The sequence below is a fragment of the Cetorhinus maximus genome, chromosome 3, assembly GCF_964194155.1.
Source record: "Cetorhinus maximus chromosome 3, sCetMax3.hap1.1, whole genome shotgun sequence".
NCBI lineage: Eukaryota > Metazoa > Chordata > Chondrichthyes > Lamniformes > Cetorhinidae > Cetorhinus > Cetorhinus maximus.
In genome coordinates, this window is record NC_135881.1 from 71,565,070 (window position 1) to 71,584,097 (window position 19,028).

General features: G+C 41.3%; 1 protein-coding gene across 2 annotated transcripts in view; it reads right to left on the minus strand.

Annotated features, from left to right (window-relative positions):
* Positions 1-19,028, minus strand: part of plcl2 (phospholipase C like 2) — a 315,017-nt gene that overhangs the window by 92,914 nt on the left and 203,075 nt on the right. The window lies entirely within an intron of this gene.

Here is a 19,028-nt window from a genome sequence, read left to right on the forward strand (position 1 = left end):
GGGGCCTTGGTGACTGAAGGCACGGCTGCCCATGATGGGTGAAGGTAAAGGAATATGCACAAGCGCCAGAGTTAGAAGAACGGAGAGTTCTGGCAGGGGTGGGGTTGGGGATTGGTGGGGCAGGGGGAAAGCAGTTGACATTGGGCTGGAGGATGTTATGGAGAAAGGAAGCATCAAGACCATGGAGAAATTTAAACACAAGCATGAGAATTTTAGGCAGCAAAGACTGGGAACCAACAAGATTAACAGCAGGGGCTATCAGAATTGAATTTGAATATGTATAATTTATTCTTTTATGGGATGTGGATGTCGCTGGCAAGGCCACCATTTGTTACCCATCCCTAACTGCCCTTGAACTGAGTGGCTTGCGAGGCCATTTCAGAAGGCATTTGTGGGTCTGAAGTCACCTGTAAGCAAGACCAGGTTAGGACAGCAGATTTTCTTCCCTAAAGGAAGGAAATCCCTAAAGGACATTAGTGAAGCTGATGGATTTTTACAATTGATGATAGTACCTTCCAGATTTATTGACTTAATTTAAATTCCACCAGCTGCCATGATGGGGGTTAAACCTATGTCCCCAGAGCATTGGCCTGGGCCTCTGGATAATGTCACTAGTCCAGTGACATTACAACAACACCACCATCTCCAGCAGGTGTTACAGGATACCAATAAGGTATTGGAACCCTGGCCTAGTCTTTTACCATCTCTAGCATGCGTACTGAAGCAAACTGTACTGTCTCTATTGATGCTCCAGATAAGATCAGGCAGTTTGAAAAAATGAAATATTCTAACGATCAAAAAAATACAACAGGGAAAACACTGGCCTCAGATCCTTACGGTTAACATTGTCAGACACTCAAACATCACTTAATTCCCAACTAGCCTGATAAATGTGTAGCCTGTTGGGTGTTCTCAGCAAGCATTAGAATAAACATCAGCTTGCAATGCAATTTATTCCACATTACCAATGAAAGTGCTGCAGGACATGTGAAATTCCGGACTGAAGCAAAATAGGCAAGGAATTTAAAGTAAGAAGGTGACGAAACCTAAATCTATTTGTAAAATAATACTACTTTGCACTATAAATTATTAAAATTTGAATATATTATGCACACGAGCAAATCAAACATCAGGCAAAATTTAGCATTCATTCCTATTATATTATGTCATAACTCCAGCAGTATAATATTTGCTCAGAACGCTGCTCAGAAAATTAGCCAATGCTGCAGAATAATCCAAGTGCCACTCAATATGCACGTAGCCTTGAACCTTAAACATAATAAAGACTTGCTTAAATTCCCTCTAGACTTAACCTGCAAACGCAAAATTAATTATTACAGCACATTCTCAAACCAGCCAGTCCCACTGGCCTCTGTAATGTGCAGAAGTTCCGTAGAGGCAGTGAGATGATCTTTGGAACAACACTATGGCTGCTTTGTGAAAAAAATCAATAAATATAGAGAGAGAAATTATTGTCCTGTAGCACAAGGGGTCCATTAAAGACAGTTGTACCATGAGTGCATTGAAATTACATTTGTAATTGGATTTTTTTCAAAAAGAATTTCATCATTCATCTGGAATACAGTGCCTGAAAGCAATGTGGAAGAGTTAATAGTAACTTTCAATAGAGAATTGGATAAGCACTTTAAAAGGAAAATTCTGCGGGGTTATGGGGAAAGCGCAGGGCAGAGAGACTAATTGGACATTTCTTTCAAAGAGCAAGCATGGGCATGGCAGGCTGAATGGCCTGCTGCTTTTATATTGTATGATTCTATAATCTTCTCTTTCAACATTTCTATTTTAAAAAATAGATGAAGATAATTCTTTCAACTTGGAAATGCTGTGCCATTTGTCACAATTCTCTGATTCCAGTTCATAATATTCAGCAACATAACAAAGGAGATCTATGCATGTTGCCTGACAAATATTTTGTGGGAAATGTAAAGGATATACCACTCAATTCGATGAGTTAACTATTCTGCACTGAATCTCAACTTGCTACATTTAAAAGGACATTACAGTCTGCCACAGTTTGATATGATGCTGTTACAATATTTTGGGCACAAATTTGGGTTTGTTAGCGACTGTTTTTTTGGGGAACTATGGGTGCAATAAGAGCTCCAAAATGGCATGAATGGCACAAGTGCACACTTGCAGGGTGAAATGTGTCAGGTGCCATATTGGCGAGAGCACTAGTGTGCATGCAGTGTACAGCCACCAGAATTATGCATAGCTGGCAGTTCATGCCGGCAATCAGCGTGCAACACTGATTTGACACGAGTGATGCCACTTAGGAACTCAACGCTCCAGCTAACATCTGCTCTTAACCTGAGCCAAACACAACAGGAAGGCATCTCACCAGCGCTATTGAAAGGGATCGTCAGCTATTTACAGGCTAGTTGCTGTTTGATATTTATTTTGGCTGTTAATGATTCTACAAGTTTGGAGCTTTCTATAGTTCTTTAGAGTTGCCTAAGTCTACAGGAGTGGTGTGGTAGGTACTGAAGGAATTTTTTCTAACTTCAAGGTTTTTATACAAACTGGTTGCTCTCACACGCAGATGCACTAGTAGCTATTTCCCTGGAATGCAGCATGACTTGAAAAATAAGCAGGACAAGCTGCTGGAACATGGAGAAGGGAGAGGGGAGAAGGGCTCTTAGCAGGATGCCATATCGACCCAGAGGGAGCAATTCTATGAATGTATGTGAGGGACAGTGTGTCTGATGCCTACACTTCAGTAAGGTTGTCCTCACTGAAATCTGACACCTGCTGCAATCATAATTGCACTTGCTTTGCAATGCCTGTGAAGGTGACTGTGATGAACTTTTACGCATCTGGCTCTTTCTAGACTGGAGCTGGAGACATTTGCAACATCTCACAACTTGGCATTGATTTTTAGTTAAGGGAGGTCACTGAAACTCTCTATTCAAAGGGAACTAACTACATTTCATTCTCTTTTGCCAGAGATCAGCAGGTCGAGTGAGCACACACCTTGATAGGATTGAAGAGTTCCCTGGTGCAGGATTGATACTCCATACTGCAAACAAAAGTTAACTGATCACCTTTGTACATTTCCCTTGCCTGTCTTCCAGGTGCCTTTCCCTGTCCTAGTGCTCCTACACAATGCTTTCCTGGGAGGAGGTTGCAGCATGGCTGTCATAAGGCTGCTGACTTCCAAGGGAGGAGGATGCAGTTGGCTTGGAGGATGCCCTTGAGCAGCTATGAGCCTAAAAGGTCTGCACTGCATCATTTTGCATTGGGCCACAGCAGTCTGGGCTGGCTGGCTGGCAGCAAGGGTCCTGATGGAATGGCAGGCGTGGGAGGGTGAATGCTGTCTTCCTGAAACAGTACAGCAAATTCATGTTCTATGGGACCACTGCCACTCCCCAGCATAGCACATCAGCAATCCTAGTAAGTGCAAATGTCTTTGACTTCACGCACACCATTTTGTGTAAGGTCAGTGTGGCGCTCTATTCAATGAGAGCTAATTGCACTTCATTCTCTCTCTCTCTAAAGGTAAGCAGGCAGAATGAACACACTGCTTTGCTAGGATTGCAAGCTTCTCATGGTGCCCATTGACTGCATGTACATCGCTGTGCGGGTGCTGCCTATCAACTCTGCCCTTTACTGGAAATGAAAGAATTCCACTCACTCAACGCCAGCGGGTGTGTGACCATAGACAATGGATCATGCAAGTCAATATCCCGTATCTTGGCAGCAGTCATGATGCTTTTATTCTGTGGAAATCTACTGCATCATTTGCATTTGAGCCACCACAACAAATCAGAATGTGGCCACTGGCGACAGGGGCTATCTGCTGACCTCATTGCCGATGACTTTGGTGTGTAACCCACAGACCCATCTGCAGCACGCATACAATAAAAGCCAAGCTGCCAAATTATATGTGATGGAGCAGAGTATTGGCCTGTTGAAACAATGCTCCCACTGCCTGGACCCTCTCTCTGCAGCAGCTCTTTAGTACTCAGTAGCACAGGTGTCAGAGGGAACAGGTCTTGAGCCTCAGCCGTGCGCCCCAAAGCTGATGGCAATGGAGACGGAAGACAGGGAAAAGGAGAATGACGAGGAAGAGAAGAAGCAACCAAGACAGCCGGTTTCTGCTCGTGCTGTCTATGAAGAATTCATCAAGTGCGATTAAAAATATGTCAATTCCCCATTCAACAGTCCCACGCCTTATTGAATATCAAAGCATCCACTTGGCCACAAGACAAAAATAAAATCCATCACAAAGTAAACATTTCAACCAGATGTGTAAATGTAATCACTCCATACTGCAAACAAAAGTTAACTGATCACCTTTGTACATTTCCCTTGCCTGTCTTCCAGGTGCCTTTCCCTGTCCTAGTGCTCCTACACAATGCTTTCCTGGGAGGAGGTTGCAGCATGGCTGTCATAAGGCTGCTGACTTCCAAGGGAGGAGGATGCAGTTGGCTTGGAGGATGCCCTTGAGCAGCTATGAGCCTAAAAGGTCTGCACTGCATCATTTTGCATTGGGCCACAGCAGTCTGGGCTGGCTGGCTGGCAGCAAGGGTCCTGATGGAATGGCAGGCGTGGGAGGGTGAATGCTGTCTTCCTGAAACAGTACAGCAAATTCATGTTCTATGGGACCACTGCCACTCCCCAGCATAGCACATCAGCAATCCTAGTAAGATGTTGGAGGACGGATTCATGGATTGCTGCTGTGAAACTCTGCAAGTTTCTTTGCACATTGTAATCCAAAGCCACGATGGCAGCAAGCTGAACTTGCATGACAGCAGTCTGAACTTCCACTGAAGCATTCAAGTATCGTGGGGGTCTGATGTTTTTGCTGCAATGGAAGCTATGACATTGGTCATCAGATTCCGTACCATGTATGCAAAAGCAATTGGCCACCAATTCTATGCTGGAAAGGGTGGTCTCCAAGCCTTGTGCTAAGTTGCAGCAGGCCTTGTCCATGCTCCTTGACATTGACTGACTTCTGGCAATTTCTTAATACACCACGCATTTAGTTCTGCATACACATCAGCATTCTTCTGAAGGCTGCCTGCTCTGAAAGACTCATCTGAATTCTCTGCAGCAGAACCCATGCGTGACCTCGTCCTCGAGAGCTGTGCTTTCCTTGCCCAGTCTGCAGGTACTCATGTCTGGTGTTTCACCATTTGCAGATCCTGCCTTTCATTTATCCTCTAAGATACACGCAGTAGCAGTACCTGAGCTGGTGGTTGCTAGTGTAAAGTCAAGCGATGGTGTGTCACAGGGCAGTGACATGGTGGTACTGTTGCTGGTGGTGAGGAAACCAACAGGAGGGAAAAGCCCAATTGACTTCTCCTTCACCAACTTACCTATCGCATATGGATCTGTCCATGATAGTATTGGTAGGAGTGAACATCAGGACTATGATGGAATACCACTTGCTTGGATAAGTGCAACTCCAACAATACTCAAGAAGCTCAACACCATCCAGGACAAAGCAGCTTTCTTGATTGATACCCTTTCCACTATCTTAAACATTCATTTCCTCTAGCACCAGTGCACAGTGACAGCAGTGTGTACCACCTACAAGATGCACTGCAACAACTTGCCAAGCCTCCTCTGACAGCACTTGTAAACCTGCAGCATCTATCAATTAAAAGGACAAGGACAGCAGATGCATGGGAACAACACCACCACCTGCAAGTTCCCCTCCAAGCCACACATCACCCTGACATGGAACTATATTGCCATTCCTTCACAGTAGCTGGGTCAAAAAATATCTAGAACATATGAATTAGGAGCAGGAGTAGGCCACTCGAGCCTGCTCTGCCATTGAATAAGATCATGGCTGATCTGAATGTCCATTCCTGGTATTAGTCCAGTAAACCTTCTCCGAACTGCTTCTAACACATTAACATCTTTCTTTATATAAGGTCAGTACTGTATACAATACTCCAGACGTGGTCTCACCAATACCCTGTACAACGGAAGCATAACCTCCCTACTTCTGTGATCAGTTCCCTCACAATAAACGATAACATTCTATTAGCTTTCCTAATTACCTGCTGTCCCTGTACACTAACCTTTAGGAACTCCCTTCCTAACAGAACTGTAGGTGTACAAACGCCAGATGGACTACAGGGGTTCAAGAAGACAGCACATTACCACCTTCTCAAGGACAATTAGGGATGGGCAACAAATGCTGGCCATGACCACAATGTTCACATCCCATGAAAGAATATTTAAAAAATCATCTCTCTTCTTGGTGGTCCTTCATTGCCAGGTTGTACTTCTCGGGTATCTGAAAGGGAAAAGGCACAAGGGTAAAGTTGTGGTAAGGGGAGAGAGGGAAGTAATAGCTGCATGTTTACACTATCTGCAGCTTGTAAATCAGAAGACATTTTAGGATGAAAGGAAAGTGGTACATGAGCAGCAGGCATAGGTATGAGTATGCAGCAGGCATAGGTATGAGTATACAGCAGTCTGCGATGGTTTCTGCCCCACAACTGGCCACGACTTCAGCAATGACATTCTAATAATGGCCAGCACGGTCTCCTTCATGCAGGTTAGGGCATACTGGTGCGTCTGACCCCCTCAGGCTTCCTCCTGCTGCCTCCAATAGTGTGCTACCTTGTCCTGCAAGAAAGAAGGAAGTGTGTCAGTGAGTGTTTGCAATCTTTTTAGCTGATGTGACTGCTATGGCTGAATAGCTGGTGGTGTGTAAACTGTCAGATGTGGGTGTGAGGCTTGCAGCAGTGCTAAGTTTGTGAGGTTGAGGTGACGTTAGATATGAACCTGATTATAGAGATTGCTGGTAGATGAGTGATAGCAGGAACTGGTACATTGAACAGAATCAAGGCTAGTGATGCAGTTGGTGGGATATGGCATTTGAAGATGCATTCACTGACCTTGACCACTCGTCTGAGGTCAGGGAGTCTCTTGCAGTCCTGTATCCAGCTCTTCGGGGCTTGATTCCTGGCACTGATCTCCATTGCTATCTCTTCCGCTGCCTTTTCAGTATGAGTCTGAAGGGCCTCTTAGCTCCCTGCAGATACAGGACATCGTTCCTATTTTCCACTTTCTCCACCAGAACCTCCAGTGCTGTATCCAAAACCTTGGCGATCCCTCTGTCCTATGTAGTGCCATTCTTCACTGTTTCCCAGTTCAGATTCACTTCCTATATGGCTGCCAGCAACTGCTCCAGCCACAATGCACCTCCACCTTAAAAAGTGCAGACTAGCTTTAAGCAAAGCGGCTAGCTTTAATTGGTGCTAGCAAGTTATGACTCGGGCCCCCTGTCGATGCATGCAGCCAAATAACAGCAATGATAGCACTGGCTGTACGCAGCAATCACTCAAATGAGCATGTAGCACAGAGTTGGCATGCTGCCTTCATTATGTTGAATAGGTGTTGATTAATCTTGTGTCATGACGACACACCGATTTACGGGGGTCTATCCAATTTAGCCCCGTTTGTGTTTTAAAATAGCAACATGACCTTGTTTATACTGCAGAGTAACAGAAACAACACTAAATGTAACATGTACTGACAGATTCATTAATTAAATAGCCTTAAAATAAGCATTACATAAGAAACCAAAACAGAAACCAATGCCAGAAAAAACTGTTCATGTTTTGTCAACTGACAAAAGGCCTGAAGTCACTTGACCACCATGTAGGAGTTAGACAAGATGCTAACTTGCCTGAATGATCTGCTCTGTGTTTCTAGCATGTTCTGTTTTGATTTCTGACAGAATGTGATTCCCAGAGGTGTTGGCAGCCTTCAGTTATGTGTGTGTGTGTGAGTATAATGAAAAATTAAAATAGAAAAGTATTTTTTTAGCCAGATAATAAGAGTATAAAAACAATCAAGCAACATTTTTCTAAGTTACATATTTAAGAACAGGACACTAAACCATATTCCACCCAAATATGCAAAAGCCACAAAAAACTAACTGAAGCCACTCCTAATATATTTAGTCATTAAATGAATTATGATTAAACACTGATTATTGGCACTCAAGCTAAAACTGCATTCCTTCTTCAGTTATGTATGCTGATATGTAGCTGACATGTTTTGGTAGCTCAGGTGGGTGTTAAGCATTTCACTGCGTTATTCAAATAACAGCAGGGAGTTCTCTGGGTATGCTGGATAACATTTATTCCTCAAAGGACACCACCAAACTAGACTTACTAACCATTCAGCTTAGTTGCTGTGTTTGGTGTTTGCTGTATGCAAATAGATTAGCACATTTGCCTTCATAATAGCAATAATTGTACTTCAACAAGTAATCAATCAACTTTGTGATGCTTTGGGATATCCTTAGAGATATGGTAAGGTGCTACAGAAATGCAACTTCCTTCTTAGAACAGTGAATAAAACTAAAATCTAAGTTCACAGTAAAAATCTGTTACATCGCAGCCACTCTTTGTAGATGATTATGCTATAGGAGACATGTGTCTTCACACTGCTGCAGAAAACCAAGCCAGTCTCATTGGTGACAGTTCTTGGTAAACTTTGATGAGCTTGAAAAGCCTGCAACACATCTACTTCACTGACATAATTAAACAATGAAAGTCAATTACAGCAGGAAGAGAACACCTGAACTCAATGTCACTGGCGAGAAAATCTGTTTCTGGGTCTTGGCACAGTCCCTGTTTTAAATTAATTATAGACTGTTGCCAATTGACGCCAGTCGAATGACAATTTGAAAATGTACATTACACAGGGGTAAAAGTATCATTTACCTCCACGGAAAAGTAGTTTAATTATTGTAATCCTTCAGAGATATAAAATTATTAGCTTAACACTACATTCTTCTGTGCACAAAATGAATTACTGACACCAATGTTATGGAAAATAACATGTGACTCAACAGAAATGCTAGAACTTGTTGACAACTTTATGGAATAAAAATATTTGTAATTCCTCAGTACTTTATATTATACTCTTAATATGTAAATCTGATAAGACCATAGAAATTCATAGAATCAAAAGGGATGGTTGGGTGCATCTGACTGTTCTCAAAGTTCAAAACATATCATACACTACGCACAGAATTAGATAGAATCAGACTGCATGACCCAAACCTGTGCTGGTGTTTATCCTCTAGGCAAATAATGCTAATCCCATGTTCCCATTCCCCCTTTTTTTCAATCACCTATTTAATCTCTTCTTACATGTTGCCATTTAAAAAAAAATACTCACAGGATGTAGGCAGGGCCAGACTTGGCTCAAGAAGTGGTCACTCCCTCAAAGATTAATATATTACTAGCATTAAAGTTTTACAATCATTGAGAAAAAAGCTTCTTCTCCTCTTGGCCCTAAACCTTTTACAGTTAATCTTATGGTCTGTATTTTGTAGTTAGCAGCAAAGAAAAGGCACTCACTGCTGACCTGGAACAAAGATCTAGGTGACTTCTGGTGCCGAGTAAAAGGGATTTCTTGGCGTACAGCAGCAGTGATGTCAGCTAGCAGGTAAGGAGCCAATCACATTGAAGTATTCACACATTACAAACTAGAAATTTTAAAGCACTTATTTATCCTTCGTTCTTAATTTAAATTTTCAGGAAGTGAAATAAATGATTAAGATAGAAGCTGAAATATCATAAAAAAGGAAAAAAGCTAAAAATAGGCATTAGGCCCATGATTTTCACTGGCAATGGTGCCTAACACTTGTTTCAGTTGGGAGCCTTGGACAACTACAGGGCAAACAAACCTGATATAGTGTGCGACACATACCGCGCACGGAACGAGTGCAAGTAATACATGCCATATTGGACCCGTGCTCACTTCTGGCCTGAAAATCTAATTTCTAGGCCTCTATTTATATATTTTCTGTCATCTGGTCATAATTTTAAACTCCTCAACAACCAATTAAATTTAAATAATGCTATTAACATAGTAAAACATCCCAAGGCACTTCACAGGAATGGTTATCAAATGACATTTGATGCTGAGCCACATAAGGAAACATTTGGACTGGTGATCAAAAAACATGGGGCAGAATTTACTGGTCAGTGTGTGGGGGTGAGCCCCGCACACCGACACGTAAAATGACGCGTGGTGACGTTGGGCATGCGTCCCAATGTCACCGCGCGTCATTCCGATCTTCAGTTTGGCAGGTGCGCACCGGAGTTGGCTGCACGCCCGCTGAACTGTCAAAGGCCAATAAGGCCATTCATCAACTAATTGAATTACTTGTCAGGGCTGCCCATCCAACCTTAAGGTTGGCGGCAGGCGAAGAGCCCAGGCAGCCTTCGCATTTTTCATGGAACCTCATCCACAGGCGGGATGAGGTTTCATGAAGGGTTTATAACTTTAATAAAATTTATTAAAGTTCATAGGCATGTCCCAGCTCATGTGACACTGTCACATGAGGGGACATGTCTGAATAATTAAAAACATTTCTTTTCCCATTTTTCACAATCAAATTAATCTCCCTGAGGCACGGAGCGGCCTCAGTGAGATTTTCTGTGCTCTGTCGTGCGCCTGACTCTCCCTTCTCCCCGCCCACACAGGTAGCGCTGAGCACTTCCGGGTGCGCATCTCGCTGGGTGGCCCGCCCAGGTAAAATGGCGGAGGTGATCGGCTGCGCGCCTGCCCACGCCCGCCCAGCCCGCCCGACGGGGAGGAAATTCTCCCTATGGTGAAAAAGGAAGGTTCAAAGGAGCGTCTTAAAGGAGGAAAGGTACGGGGATGGAGTGGCGTAGGGAGGAAATTTCAAAGCATAGGGCCTAAGTAGGTGAAGACATGCCACCAATGGAAGAGTGAAAAATTTGGGGATGTGCAACAGGTCAGAATTGGTCTCACACTGTAATCTCTTTTAATTTAATGAAAGCAACCCTATTTTTTTCAAATTCTTGCACTTCTATTTCTTGATACGAAGCAGCATCCTAGCGATATTTCATTGTACCTGCCTATTGCTGCACCATTCTTCAACAATGGAGCCCAAATTTGTACTATACTCCAACTGTGGTCTAACACTAATTCACCAATTCAATGTTTATACTTTACACCTCTTGTCATAAACTCAATACGGCATCACTTTCTATATGGTCTTATCCAATTGAAATGCTACTTTTAATGTCTTATGAACCTAAACATAGGGACATAGGACTTAGGAGCAGGAGTAGGCCAATTGTTCCTTCGAGTCTGCTCTGCCATTCGACAAGATAATGGCTGATCTGATTGTGATTTAAACTCCACTTTCCTCTCTGCCTCCAAAACCCTTGACTCCCTTATCTATCAAAAGTCTGTCTAACTCAGCTTTGAATAAATTCAATGACCCAGCCTCCACTGGTGTCTAGGGAAAACAATTCCACAGGCTGATGACCCTCTGAGAGAAAAAAAAATCTCATTTCTGTTTTAAAAGAGAGACCTCTTATTTTAAAACTGTTAGTTCTAATCTCCCCCAGAAGAGGAAACATCCTCCCGGTATCCACCCTATCAAGTCCCCTCAGGATCTCATATGTTTCAACAAGATCAATTTTCATCTTCTAAAATCCAAAGGGTATAGGCCCAACCCATTCAACCTTTCTTCACAGGAAAAGCCCTTCATTTCAGGAATGAGTTGAGTGAACCTTCTCTGAACTGCTTCTAATGCAATTATATCCTTTTCAAATATGGGGACTGAAACTAGACACAGTGCTCCAGATGTGGTCTCACCAAGGCCATGTACAGCTGCAGTAAAACATCTCTACTTTCATATTCCATTCCCCTTGCAATAAATGCCAACATTCCATTTGCCTTCTTAATCACTTGCTGTACCTGCGGACTAACTTTTTGTGACTAATGTACCAGGGCACCCAGATCCCTTTGTACCACAGAGTTCTGCAATCTCTCTCCATTTCTCTTGTCTCCCTTCCAAATTGGACAGTTCACATTTTTTTACATTAAGCTCCATCTCCGAAGTTTATGCCCACTCACTTAACCTATCTACATCCCTTTGTGAGGCGCTTTACCTCCTCTTGATAACTTGCTTTCCTACCTATTTTGGTGTCATCGGCAAATTTAGCTACCATACATTCGGTCCCTTCATTCAAGTCGTTAATATAGATTATAAACAGTTGAGGTCCCAGCTCTGATCCCTGTGGCACTCCCTTAGTTACTAGCTTGCCAATCAAAAAGACCCATTTATCCCTACTCTGCTTCCTGTTAGCTAACCAATCCTTTATACATGTTAATATGTTACCACCAACCCCATCCCCACCATAAACTCTTATCTTGTGTAGTAACCTTTGATCTGGCACCTTATCAAATGCCTTTTGCAAATTCAAGTACACCACATCAATAGGTTCCCCTTTATCTACCTTGCTTGTTACTTCCTCAAAGAATTCTAAAAAATTAGTTAAACACAATTTCCCTTTTATAAAAAACCATGTTGGCCTTGCCTGATCCCATTACGATTTTCTAAGTATCCTGCTATAACCTCCTTAATAACAGATTCTAGCAATTTCCCTATGACAGATGTTAGGCTAACTGGCCTATAATTTCCTGCTTTTTATCTCCCTCCTTCCTTTCCTTATATTTGCTATTTTCCAATTCACTGGGACTCTTCCAGAATCTAAGAAGTTTTGGAAGTTTATAACTAATGCCTTTATTCTGCAGCCATTTCTTCCAAGACCCTAGAATGCAGGCCACTAGGCTCTGGAGACTTATCAGCCTTTAGGTCTAATAGTTTTCCCAGCACCTTTTCCCTGGTGATGGTGATTGTTTTAAGTTCCTCCATCCCTTTCACCTCTTGATTTTCAAGTATCTTTGGGAAGTTTTCTAAGTCTTCTACAGTGAAGACTAGTATAAGGATCTGGTTATATACAGCGTTAATGTGGGTCTGAGTACAGCACCGCCTACACAGTGATGTAAGAAGGCACATGACCCAGAGCTAGGGCAGTGTGGTGTTAGCCAGAGACGTGTTAAGATCTAGACATGGAGATAGCTCCTTGCCTGTACCATAGTTACAAATAGTTAATAAAGACCTGCTGTTAACATACAGGAGACTACGAAGACTTCCTTAACTGACATGTTCTGTAAACAACACCATTACAGCAAAGACAGACATAAAATACCTGTTCAACACTTCCACCAGTTCCTTGTTTTCCATTTTTAGTTTCCTTGACTCACTTTCTATAGGACCAATGCTGATTTTAACAATATTTCCAGCTAGATTTCTCTCATACTCTAATTTCTCTATCTTTTTTTCAGTCATTCTTTGCTGGTTCTTAAAATCTGTCCAATCTTCTGACCTACCACTAATCTTCACAGAATTGTACAATTCTTTCCATTTGATACTATCCTTAACTTCCTTATTTAGTCACAGATGTTGTGTCCTTCTCAAAGAGTCTTTCTTTCTCATTGGGCTAAGTCTGCCACTGCATCTCTATTGTCTTACCTTTTAACATAGTTTCCCAGTTCACTTTAGCCAAATTTGCCTTCATATCCCCTTATTTAGGTTTAAAACACTAGTCTTAGACTTCCACTTCTCACCTTCAAACTGAACATGAAATTCTATCATGCTATGGTTGCTGTCACCTAGAGGCTCCTTTATTACAAGGTTATTGATTAATTATGTCTCATTGCACATTACCAGGTCTAGAATAGCCTTCTCCCTGGTTGCTGCTAGAACGTACTACTCTAAGAAATTGTCCCAAATGTACTCAATGAACCACTTTTCCAGGCTACTTTTGCCAAAATAATTTACCCAATCTACATGTAGATTAAAGTTACCCATGATTATTGCAGCACCCTTTCCTACACACCTGATTTACTTTGTTCTGTATACTCTTGCAGTGTAACTACTATTAGGAGGTCTACAAACTACTCCTGCTAGTGACCTCTTACCGTTGCTATTTCTTATCCTTACCTAAACTGATTCTACACCTTGCTCTTTCAAGCTAATGGTGGACCTCCAAATCAGAGATATAACAGAAATGTTTAAAAATATGAAAGGATCAAACAGGGTAGGTAGAAGCAGATGCTGCCGAGTAGTTGAGTCTGATTAAGGGGATATACATACACGATTAAATGTAAAAGATTCCCGGTCAAGAGATACTTCTTCACACAGAGAGTTATGAGGCCGAAGAATTTACTTTCAGAGTTAGTGCAGAAACTTTGTCAAAATTTGACTGAATAGATTGATAGAGTAAAGGGGGTTGAAGGGTCATGAACAGTGGGTGAATAATGTAATTAGATGTATTTGTTCTTGTGGAAGGTAAATGCTGCTACGAATTTGTTGAATCAAAAGGTTTGTTTCCATTTTGTAGCCTCTATGTATGCCTAAGTATATTTAATTTGGTCAATTGGAGGGAAGCATTCCTCCATTCTCACCATCCAGGCTCCCAAACACAACTTTCTGGTGCAACATAGGTTTATTTGTACTTCTTTCAAGTAGAGATGCAGTGGCATAGTGGTATTGTCACTGGACTGGTAATCCAGAGACCCAGGGTAATGCTCTGGGGACCTGGGTTTGAATCCCACCATGGCAGATGGTAGAATTTGAATTCAATAAAAATCTGGAATTAAAAGTCTGATAATGGCCATGAAACCATTGCTGATTGTCATAAAAACCCACCTGGTTCAATAATGTCCTTTAGGGAAGGAAATCTGCTGTCCTTACCTGGTCTGGCCTACATATGCCTCCAAACCCAGAGCAATGTGGTTGACTCTCAAATGCCCTCTGAAGGGCAATTAGAGTTGGCCAATAGCTGGCCCAGCCAGTGACACCCACATCCTATGAACGAATAATAAAAAAAACTTGCTGCTCACAATAGTCTCCTCTACACTGGGGAGACCATTCACAGATTTACTGAACAATTCTGTTCAGTCTGCACACCTGAGTTTCTGGTCACTTGCCCCTTTAATTTTCTCCACTCCACCCCCAATCCCCACTCCCACACTGCCCTCAGCCTTGTTCCACTGTTCCAATGAAGCTCAGTGGTTGCTATATTTGCTGAAAACACAAAGATAGGTAGGAAAATAAGTTGTGAAGAGGACATAAGGAGGCTAAAAAGGGACACAGATAAATTGAGTGGACAAAGATCTGGCAAATGGAGTATAGTGGGCAAATGTGAAATTGCCCATTTTGGCAGGAAGAGTAAAAAATAAGCATATTATCTAAATGGTGAGAGATTGCAGAGCTCTGAGATGCAGAGGGATCTGGGTGTCCTAGTACACAAGGCTAGTATGCAGGTATGGCAAGTAATTAGGAAAGCTAATAGCATGTTATCGTTTATTGTGAGGAGAATTAATTACAAAAGTAGGGAGGTTATGCTTCAGTTGTACAGGGCACTGGTGAGGCTACATCTGGAGTCCTGTGTAGAGTATTGGTCTCCTTATTTAAGGAAAGATATAAATGTGTTAGAAGCAGTTCAGAGATGGTTTACTAGACCAATAACAGGAATGGATGAGCTGTCTTATAAGGAGATGTTGGACAGGTTAAGCTTGTATCCACTGGAGTTTAGAAGAGTAAGAGGTGACTTGATTGAAACCTTTAAGATCCTGAGGATTCTTGACAGGGTGGATGTGGAGAGGATGTTTCCTCTTGTGGGAGAATCTAGAATTAGGGGTCACGATTTTAAAAAAAGGGGTTACCCATTTAAGACAGAGATGAGGAGAAATTTTTTTCTCTCAGAGGGTTCTTACTCTTTGGATCTCTCTTCCTCAAAAGGCAGTGGAAGCACAGTCTTTGAATATTTTTTACGGCAGAGCTACATAGATTCTTGGTAAGCAAGGGGTTGAAAGGTAATCGGGGGTAGGCAGGAATGTGGGATGAGGTTCAATCAGATCAGCCACGACCTTATTGAATGGTGGAGCAGGCTCAAAGGGCCCAGTGGCCTACTCCTGCTCCTAATTCGTATGTTTGTTAAATTAAGCTTGAGATACAGCACCATATCTTTCTATTAGGCACTTTACAACTTCAGTTCAACAATTTCAGATCATAAGGAAGTCACTGCTCCCATTTTTTTTCCAGACAGCAGGTGTTGATAATGATTCTGTTATTGACATTGTGATGAATATCTAGTTCATGGTTGATATTACTGTTTTAGAGGTAATGTTTAGTGTTAAGATTGTTGTTGTGAAGGCAAGGTAACTAAAATGCTGGGCTTTAGAGATTGCCAGGACAATTAAAAGAAAATGGAGGTTCAGAAGGTTACCCATGTTGGCTTAATACAGTAAAAGAAACGGGGGCATAAAACAGCAGGTGGGCTTACTTAGCTGGGAAGCTGGAGATGTGATGTCTATGCTGCTTGCAAAGAAATGCAGTCCAGATAGATGTTTTGTTTTAGGAGTTAGAGCTAAATTGGTTTAAAAGCATTCAATGAACCCTGAAAGGCTATGTCATATGGAAATGGGTAGAGCTTACAAAGGTTCTCTGGTTTCAATTTAGCTGTGTGTTTGCCAGGAGAGGGAGTTGGTTGCAGTTTGGACATTGTATGGTTGCCAGCTCACAGTGGAGCCCTGGAAGCCGTTAGCAGGCTCCAGGCAGTCAGGGCTCAGAGAAGCCGTGAGTCTTTTATCACTTGGTGCAGACTGGAGTTTGGGGAAACCCAGGGGCAGTGCCAGCTTAGTGAAGCTAGTGGTCTGTGAAAGAGTTGGAAGTGTGCCGGTAAGATGTGGGAGTGCAACTTTGTGAATCCCGTGGAATGCAGTCTCAGAAGAGACTGAACCATCAAGAGGTAAACAGCTGGTGAGGCAGTCCGAGTTGGAGTGGTGTTTGAGGGAATTCAGAGACTAAAACTTCAAAAGTGAAGAGCTGAAATCCCTCTTGAAGGAGACAGAGCTTTGATGAAAAGTTGTGACTCATAGTGGTAACTGATGACTGGATTGGTTACTGAGAAATCTGTGGTATCTGTCTTGGTTGCATGTGCCATATAATGTGCAGTGTGGTGTGACTGACCACAGTTTGCCTGTTAATTCATAATTACCCCCATGTTAATTCTGAATGTTAAGAGTATAAGATAGATACTGTAGATTGTTTTACTTTTCTGACTTCCTATGTGAAGATTATTTTGTTTGTTTAAAACTGTGGAATTTTGCGGCTTTATTCTCCTAGTCGGTAACAGGGATTTCAAACTATGTCTACTTTAAACAAAAAGTTACTGATCCCTAATTGAATCATAACAACATTTATAGCTTATTTAGCCAAGACCTTATTGACTCATTTTTTAAATTTCTTAACTTGTCCCATTACTTTTTTTTTGCCTGGCAGCATCATCCCTTTTGTCGTTTAATATCACCTGCCTTCCACTCTGTTAGACTTTCCCTTTTCTTCTTTCCTCGTCTACCCCTTTCCCTGCCTCTGAACTTGTTTAAAACCTGCTGCGTCTCTAACTTTTTCCAGTTCTGATGAAAGATCGTTGACCTCAGAGGTTAACTGTTTCTTACTCCACTGATGCTGTTCAGCATTTCCGTTATTATTTCAGATATTCCAGCATCTGTAGTATTTTGCATTTCTGCTTGTCTCTTCTATTTATTTAACAAGTTTGGCAAAGCTTTAAAAATCTCTTTTGTAGTTCATCTGCCTCACCCTATCTCCTTAAATGGATCGCTTAAATAAGTAAGTAAAGTAATCTCATAGAAAAGTGCAAGAGATTTATTTTGCATAGCGAGGTAGATACAAAAAGTAGATGATGTGTTTTGGTTTCTGCCCACCAGATTAAGGAGTTTTATCATTATAATTTTAGTATGCTGCGATACATAGTGCTGGCTGATTCCTTCTGTTGCGACTTTGGCCATGCACTGCAACAGACGGATTGACAAAGAACATGCAAAAACCAATTAAAAACTAGCAGGCTGATTTGGCTCGCTATCAGAAACATGGCTATGAAGCAACATGACTGGAGATCTGGGATGAGGCTGCTTTCTATCCCGTTGCTTTGTTAATTAACTCTGTTCGATATTATTAAAATTTTCACAACTAATGAAAATTTTATACTTCAATCAATGGCCCCTTCTAGTCGTAAATTCTGTTTGCAATTCATAGACTTGTTAAAAACACTTTGAACTCTTGAATAGATTATGAATAATTTGTCCAGGTGGGTATCCCAAGAAAAATGGTTTTATTTGTCGCTAAGCAACACTAAGAATTATCCAGAGACAAATAAGCACATCATGCTTTAGGGGCCTCACTGCATCTGTCATAGGCAGGAAAGTGGATAATTAGCACAGCAGATATATTTGCATTTTTTTACTGTTTAAGTGAAAGTGCGCTGATTAAAAGGAAAAGCCCATCACATTTTGCGGTTAATGTCTATAATTGAGAAGTGCAACAATTTCACTTCACAACACTTAGTCGCTAGAGAAATGCTGTGGTGGCTAATTTAAGTATCACAATAGTTCAAAGTAAAATAAAATTAATATACAAACAACTATTTTGTGTATCTTAAACATGATTGGATTTTTAAAAAATCATATAAATTATAACACCACAACTATTAATATCATGAAACTTCCAATATTTTGATTCGGAATACTACTTTAGGCTTTTTTGATTAACTTTGAAACATTTCATTAAATTATCGAAGCTTCATGTATAGGATAAAGAATATATTAAATATAAAATATATAGCGCTGTAGTTTTGTTTGAAAAAAGTAGAATTACCTGTTTTCTTTCTTAATTTACATTCGATTATCAAAATTGTGGAAAATAGATTTTCAAATATGGAATTTGTTTGTGCCTATGAAAGAACAGCTGCTAGTTGTTGCATTAGAAATAATGATGCTTTAATAAGCCTTTTAGCCAGTATAAGTGCTGAAAAGTTAAAGTGCAAAGTTTTGATGGAGAATCACTTGACAAAACTTGAGACACCCCTACCAACTGGATCCTAAATACTCAATTAAGTTCTAATATGGAGAAATGTGAGCATATTGTTACAATTGTGAGATTTACAAAATTATTATGTTTTAGGATTGTATCTTTTTGTTTATCAGATTATTATATTTAAATTTAAAGTAAATCAAGGGGTTAATGTGACCTGTACTGGTCGGCCTGACAGTAAGTCTGGGTCAGTAGTTTGATTGTTAGAGATCAAAGGGGGCTCAGGTTGTTTTGCTGAGAGGAA